The sequence below is a fragment of the Orycteropus afer genome, unplaced genomic scaffold, assembly GCF_000298275.1.
Source record: "Orycteropus afer afer isolate SDZICR_OR568_19922 unplaced genomic scaffold, OryAfe1.0 scaffold00295, whole genome shotgun sequence".
Taxonomy (NCBI): Eukaryota; Metazoa; Chordata; class Mammalia; order Tubulidentata; family Orycteropodidae; genus Orycteropus; species Orycteropus afer.
In genome coordinates, this window is record NW_006921882.1 from 668,625 (window position 1) to 675,869 (window position 7,245).

The window sequence follows — 7,245 nt, forward strand, 5'->3', positions numbered from 1 at the left end:
GGCAGTGGGTGTGGTTTGGGCTTTGCTTCTGTGAAGATTGACAGCCCTGGAGACCTGTGGGCAGTTCCACTCTGTCCTCTAGGGGCGCTGTGGGTCGGAATGGACTGGATGCTAGTAGGTTTATGGCAGAGTTGGTGGGATGTACTTAAATTTAGAAATTTTTTTTTTTGTTTTGTGCCATCAATTAAGTTCTAAGTGTCCCAAAAAATGGCTGACTGGCTTTGTTCTTTCTTTCCTCATTTTCTTTGCCTGATTGTTCACAATACTCCCTCCCTCCAAAAAAATTCAGTGTGCATGTACTTCACAACTAGAGGTATTTGGTGAAATAGCCTGTGTTAAGTTTTAATTATGACCAGAGAAGATGGCATAGCTTCATCCCCTTGATTAGTCTCTAATTTGTATTTAGAAGTGTTAAATATCTTTTGTGATGTAGGAGAGGACTTGAAATTGATCTGTTGCTGCTTATATTCATTCAGCTTTAGAGAAAAAAATACGCCTCCTTTATCTGTCAAGTTTTCGTTTTTATTTTGTGTCTTTAACCGTGATCTTTTTGTTTGCCTGCATATACATGTTTATCTTCTCACTGGCTTTTTTTTCCTGAAAACCAGTCTTCAAATATGTAGACTGGACTCAAAGCCTGCTATTGGCTACTTGATCCAAAACCACACAACCTTGTTGAAAATGTGTTATTTTATTCTGGGTTTCTAGGTTCTGTTGGGAGCTCTGGTGGCATAGTGCCTAAGGCACTTGACTGCTAACCAGAAGCCTGGCAGTTCAAACCCAGCAGCCACTCTTCAGAAGGAAGATGGGGCAATCTATTTTCGTAGTGATACTGCCTCGGAAATCCAAGGAGAGGTCGCTGTGAGTCGGGTCCGACTTGACGGTACATAACAACAACAGGTTCTGTTATATAGTACTTCAAAAAGAATTGTTTACCAATGATGGTGGAAAAACAAGCGTATCACTCTTGTTTTCTTTCCCTTTGCATTGCAAAAGTTTAACTTATTTGATATAATAGTGGATAGTACCAACTTGGGGCTCTGTTGTGGCTAATATCAGGGAGGGGAACTCATGAGTAACTGGACAACTGGATTCTTGGTTTCGTTTTCACTCCCCTCTTAGTTTTTGTGTTATCTTCCTGTGTAGATATGCATTAATTTTCCTTTTCCTGACATACCTGTGAGAAAGTAGGCTAGGAACTAAGCTGTCTTGTTAGTTTAAAGTGCATCTTGGCCAGAAGCAGTTCTTTTGTGCTGTATTTCATATCTTATTGTACTTTGTAAAGTCCCTTATTTCATAATGTATTAGTTGTGATTGCAGAAAAAGCAGAATGTAATAGTCAGGCTTGCCCAACAATTGCTTGGCCCTGGGGAATGAGGGTAAATGGAGGCTCAACTACAATATATTTTAATTACTTGAAGTTTTAAATAAAGCTATCAAATTGTTAAATAAAATATTCTAGTATTCATTTTCACAAATATACTTTCATTACAACAAAATAGATAAAGGTATAAGGCAATGATTTTTATGATTTGTTGCCAAAATATCAAAGATAATGCATTTATTGTGAATATTTGGGTATTCAGTGAAAGGCTGGTGATTTTTGGATGACTAGTAAAATAAAGACCTGCATTATTCTTAAATTATATATAAGCCAAAAACCAAACTCACTGCCATCAAGTTGATTCAAACTCATAGCGACCCCCTGTGGGTTTCCAAGGTAGTAAATCTTTATGGAAGTAGTTGTCAGTGTTATGCTTGCATCATAAAATGAATTTGAGAGGATTTCATCCTTGTCTGTGTTTTGGAATAGTTTGAGTAGGATTGGTGTCAGCTCTTTTCTGAATGATTGGTGACATTCTCCAGTAAAACTGTCTGGGCCAGAACTTTTTTCTTTTGGTAAATTTTTTTTGACCTGTTCGTTTTCTTCTTTTGTTCTGGGTCTGTTCTCATTTTCTACCTCAGTCTGTGTTATTTTAGTTACGTAGTATGTTTCCAGAAATCTGTCCATTTCTTCTAGGTTTTCAGATTTGTACAGTTTTCAGGGTATCATATCTTTTTATTTCAGGTGGTTCTGTTGTGATGTCACCCTTTTGATTTCTTATTTGTGTTTTTTGCATCTTCTTTTCCTTTGTTAAGTTTGCCAGTGGTTTGTTGATTTTATTAATCTTTTCAAAGAACCAACTTCTATTCTTGTTGATTTTTTCTGTTGTTGTTGTTATTTGCCATCGAGTTGGCGCCAACTCATAGTGTGTGACCCTGTATACAACAGAATGAAACACTGCCCTGGTCCTGTGCCAGCTTCACAGTCCTTGCTGTACTTGAGCCTATCGTTGCAGCCACTGTAGCAATCCATCTTATTGAGGGCCTACTCCTTTTTCACTGACCCTCCACTTTACCCAGAATGATACCCTTGTCTAGGTATCCTTTCTGACAACATGACCAAAGTAGGTGAGATGAAGTCTGGACATTTCTCCCTTCCAAGGAACATTGCACCTGCACTTCTTCCAGGACAGATTTGTTCATTCTTCTGGCAGTCCATAGTACTTTCAGTATTCTTCTCCAACACCACAACTCAGAAATATTAACTCTTCTTCAATCTTCCTTATTCATTGTCCAGCTTTCATGTGCATATGAGGCAGCTGAAAATATCATGGCTTGAGTTAGACACACCTTACCCTTCAGAAAGGTATTTTTTCTTTTCAGCACTTTGAAGAGGTATTTTGTACAAGATTTACCCAGTGCAATACGTTGTCTGATTCCTTGACTATTGCGTCCACTGGTATCTGTTATGCAACCAAGTAATATGAAATCTTTGACAACTTCAATCCTTTCTCCGTTTACCATGATGCTGCTTATTGGTCCAGTTGTGAGGATTTAATTTTGCTTTATGTTAAGGTGTAATCCCTACTGCAGACTGTAGTCATTAATCTTCATCAGTAAGTACATCAAGTCACCTTCACTTTCAGCAAGCAAGGTTGTGTTCTTTGCATATCACAGGTTGTTGATGAGTCTCCCTCCAATCCTGATGCCATATTCTTCTTCATATAGTCCAGCTTCTGGCTTATTTGCTCAGCATACAGATTGAATAAGTATGGTGAAAGGATATAACCCTGACATACTTCTTTCCTGATTTTAAACCACACAGTATCCCCTTGTTGTGTTTGAACAACAGCTTCCTGGTCTATGTACAGGTTTCTTATGAGCAACAATTAAGTGGTCTGGAATTCCCATTCTTAACATTATGCATAATTTTTTTATGATCCATAAGACTAATACTTTCGAATAGTCAATAAAACACAAGTAAACATCTTTTGTGTGTGTGTGTGTGATATTGTTCGATAATTTACACATTCTGTGGGATCACCTTTTTTGGGAATGGGTACATATTGGATCTCTTCTAGTCAGTTGGGCAGGTAGATGTCTTCCAGATTTCTTGGCATAAATGAGTAAGTGCCTCCAGCATAGCATCCATTTGTTGACAAACCTCAGTGGGTATTCTATCCTTTCCTGGAGCCTTGTTTTTTTACCAGTTCCTTCAGTGCAACTTTCAACTTTATCCTTCAATACCATTTGTTCTTGATCATATGCCACCTCCTGAAATAGATGAACATCGACCAATTCTTTTTGGTACAGTGACTTTGTGTATTCCTTCCACCTTCTTTTGATGTTTCCTGCATTGTTCAGTATTTTGCCTATACAAAAACTATATTCACTGCCATCGAGTCACTTCTGACTCACAGGACTCCCATTGGGTTCCTGAGGCTGTAAATCTTTATGGAAGTAGATTGCTCCATCTTCTGTAGAACAGCTGGTGGGTTTGAACTACTGACCTTCTGGTTATCAGCCAGATGCCTTACCCACTATGCCCATAGAGCTCTTCAGTATTTCGACTCGAGGCTTGAATTTTATCTTCACTTCTTTCAGCTTGAGAAATATTGAGCATATTCTCCCTTTTATTTTTCTAACTCCAGGTTTTGCACATTTCATCATTATAATTGACTTTGTCTTCTTAAGCTTCTCTTTGAAATGTTCTCTTCAGCTCTTTTATCCTGTCGATTCTACCTTCTCCATTGAAGAGTAAGTTTCAGAGTCTCTTTTGAGATCCATTTTTGTCTTTTCTTCCTTCTCTGTCTTTTTAATGACCTTTTGCTTTCTTTGTGGATGATATTCTTGATGTCATCCCACAGCTCAAGATGGTCTTTGATCATTTGTGTTCAGTGCATCAAATCTGTTTTTTAGATGGTCTCTAAATTCAGGTAGGATGTACTGAAGATCGTATTTTGGCTCTCATGGACTTACTTTAATTTTCTTTAGCTTCAACTTGAATTTGAAATTACTAACATAGATGTTCCAAATTTTACTGTGGTTTCTGCTTTAAAATTATCAGGGAATATTTAAATTCAAAGATTAAAACCCTTTGCAAGTTAAAGACCAAGGACCAAAGGAGTCAAAGTCCAAAAACAGATTTCCTTGCCCTTTTGAGATTAAAAAGTTCAAAAATCAAAATTGGAGTCCCATCTCCAACATCCTGTTCTGTGAGGCTCAGTCAGCTTCCTATAGCAGCTATAGCTTCAGTTGTCTCCTGTGGAAAGGAAGTACAGGTTCTAGATTCTCAGAAAGTATATTCCTTTAATGCCAAATTTCTGGTATGTGTCACATTTTAAATGATTCATAAAGTTAATAGGACTCATAAACTTAGTCCAGTACTTAGATTTAGAAAAAATGGCCAAGGTTTGGCCCCTCTTGCAATAATTGTAGAGTAAATTACATCTCTTTCACTTGTTGCCAAGGATGCATTCAGCACAGTCCCTGTGGTATGGAGATGGGGTAGAGAGTACCAGAGATTTTCTTGACTTCCTAGGATGCTAGTTCAGTCTCTGTCACTTCTCCAGAATCTATGACTTGGGGAACTTTACCTGAAATGGGTAAAATCTCACAACTAGAGGCTAATTTTGGCTCTGTGAAAACTTCACGTGCTGCTTTCTGGGTGGCATTGCTGCCTTATATGCAGTGGCAAGAGGCTAACCCAGTATCCGCTGTGATAGGAGGTGTTTTTCTTCTCTATCCAGTACATTCAGAACCTCAGCTTTAATTTCTTTGAGACCCAGTTTCTGGCACTCCAGTATGGAATTAAATGTGGGCTTCATTAAGTGGCAGTGCCCATACAATCCGTGAGCAAACATTACAGTTGTCTGTCACAGACAATGTTTCTATTACCTTTTAAGGACTTTCTCAGGTTTGCTACCTGTCTTCTGGGGGACAGTCTCTCAACCCATTTATGTTTTGGCTGGAGACTCTCATAGCAGATTGCTGAAAGGAAGCTGTGTTTGTTGCTTCTGAAGTCTGCACTCATGACGCTAGAAGGTGTTGGTGAGAAGTAGATGTTGGAGCCTATAGACAAATCAACATAAATTCAAAGTTATTTCTTCCACAGTTCTCTGTGAAATTGAGGTATTTCACTGCTAACCAGAGGTGGTTCTTACTCACCAGCCACTCCATGGAAGGAAGATGGGGCAATCAATTTCTGTGAAAATTTACAGCTTCAAAAACCCAGTATGAGTCTCTATGAGTTGGAATTGACAGTGAGTTGTGTTTGGAGTTAGTAAGATTTTAGAGGAGGCGGTATCGAATATTGACCTGCTTCACTTAATTTAAATGAAACACATTTATGGATTTCTACTTTAAAAAAAGAAATCCAGCAGATTGATAGATGCGTTTGCAAGAAGGAAGTGCCAATGATCCTTTACTTATTAAAGAAATTTACTTTATCTCACCTACTTTGGTCATGTTGTTAGAAGGGACCATTCCCTGGAGAAGGATACCATGCTTGGTAAAGTGGAGGGTCAGCAAAAAAGGGGGAGGCCCTCAACAAGATGGATTAACACAGTGGCTACAATGATGGGCTCAGGTATAGCAAGGATTGTGAGGCTGGCGCTGGTCCGCAGTATTTCGTTCTGTTCTACGCAGGGTCGCTAGTGAGTTGGAGCCAACTCAGTGGCACCTAACAAAAACAACATAATGTATTTAAAATATTTAGGAGTCAGAGGTGTCAATTTAATGTTATCATTGGGACAGTAAATTAACAGGTGAGACAATTAATTAGAATTAAAGGCTTCTTTGGACGGTTGGGGGATATGACATTAAATTCTAGTCCCAACTGATAGACCATGTGATTCTCGGCCTGTATGACCATGAGACCAGAAGAACTAGATGATGGTGCCTTGCTGCCACTGTCAACCACTCGGAGGGGGATTAGTGCAAGAGATACTGGATAGTGCAAGAGATACTGGATAGAGTGGGAGAACAATGTGGAACATAATTCAAAATCATTATAATAAAAAAAAACGGGTTTGATGGTCTGATGGAGCCTCGTGAGACCCCTAGTTACCCTCAGTCTGTAACTGAACTCATTCCTGTGGCTTCCAGCTCAATAATAGTCATGTGGGGTGAATATTTACATCAGGTGGATACATTCCTTGGATCGATTAATCATGGGAGAACAGAAGTGCAGTGCTTGCACAGGGAGACACCTTGGGGGAAGGAGTGCAAGGGAGAGAAGGACACATAGAGGAGTTAACTACAAGGAGGAAGTGGGAAGAGAACTGTTAACATTGTGGGGAACTGCAGTAAATGTCATGAAACAAAATGTATATGAACTGCTGTATGGAAAATGAATTTGCTCTGTAAACTTCACCCAAAGGAAAAACAAAATTTAAATAAATAAATTAAATGAATACATGAAAAAAAAAAAATTCTGGTCCCAAATTATGACCCTTTTGTTTGATTAACATTGCCAAGAGTATATTTATATTAACAAATAATGGAATAAATTAATAATTGTTGTGAAAATTCATGCAAGTGGAAAATGGACAAGGGGAAGAAAGTGATAACTCATGGGATCTCAGTTTGGTACCTCATCAGATCAGAATAATTGAACTAGTTTGTCACCTGTTTTTTTCATATTTTCTCCCAAATCTGTTTATTTCTGTGCTAGTTTTTATGTGGTCAAAATGTCTATTTTTTCTTTTAAGCTTCCACTGTTTCTGTTTTTCAAAGTCTTCATTGCTATGTTAGACACTTTTTTTTTTTTTTTTGGTTTGCTATTTTTAAAATTTAATTTAGATCTTTCTGTAATACAGAATAAATTTCCTTTGTTGTTGTTACGTGCTGTCTAGTCGGCCCCAACTCATAGCGACCCCTCTTTGGGCTTCGAGGTGGTATTACTACAGAAGTAGATTGCTC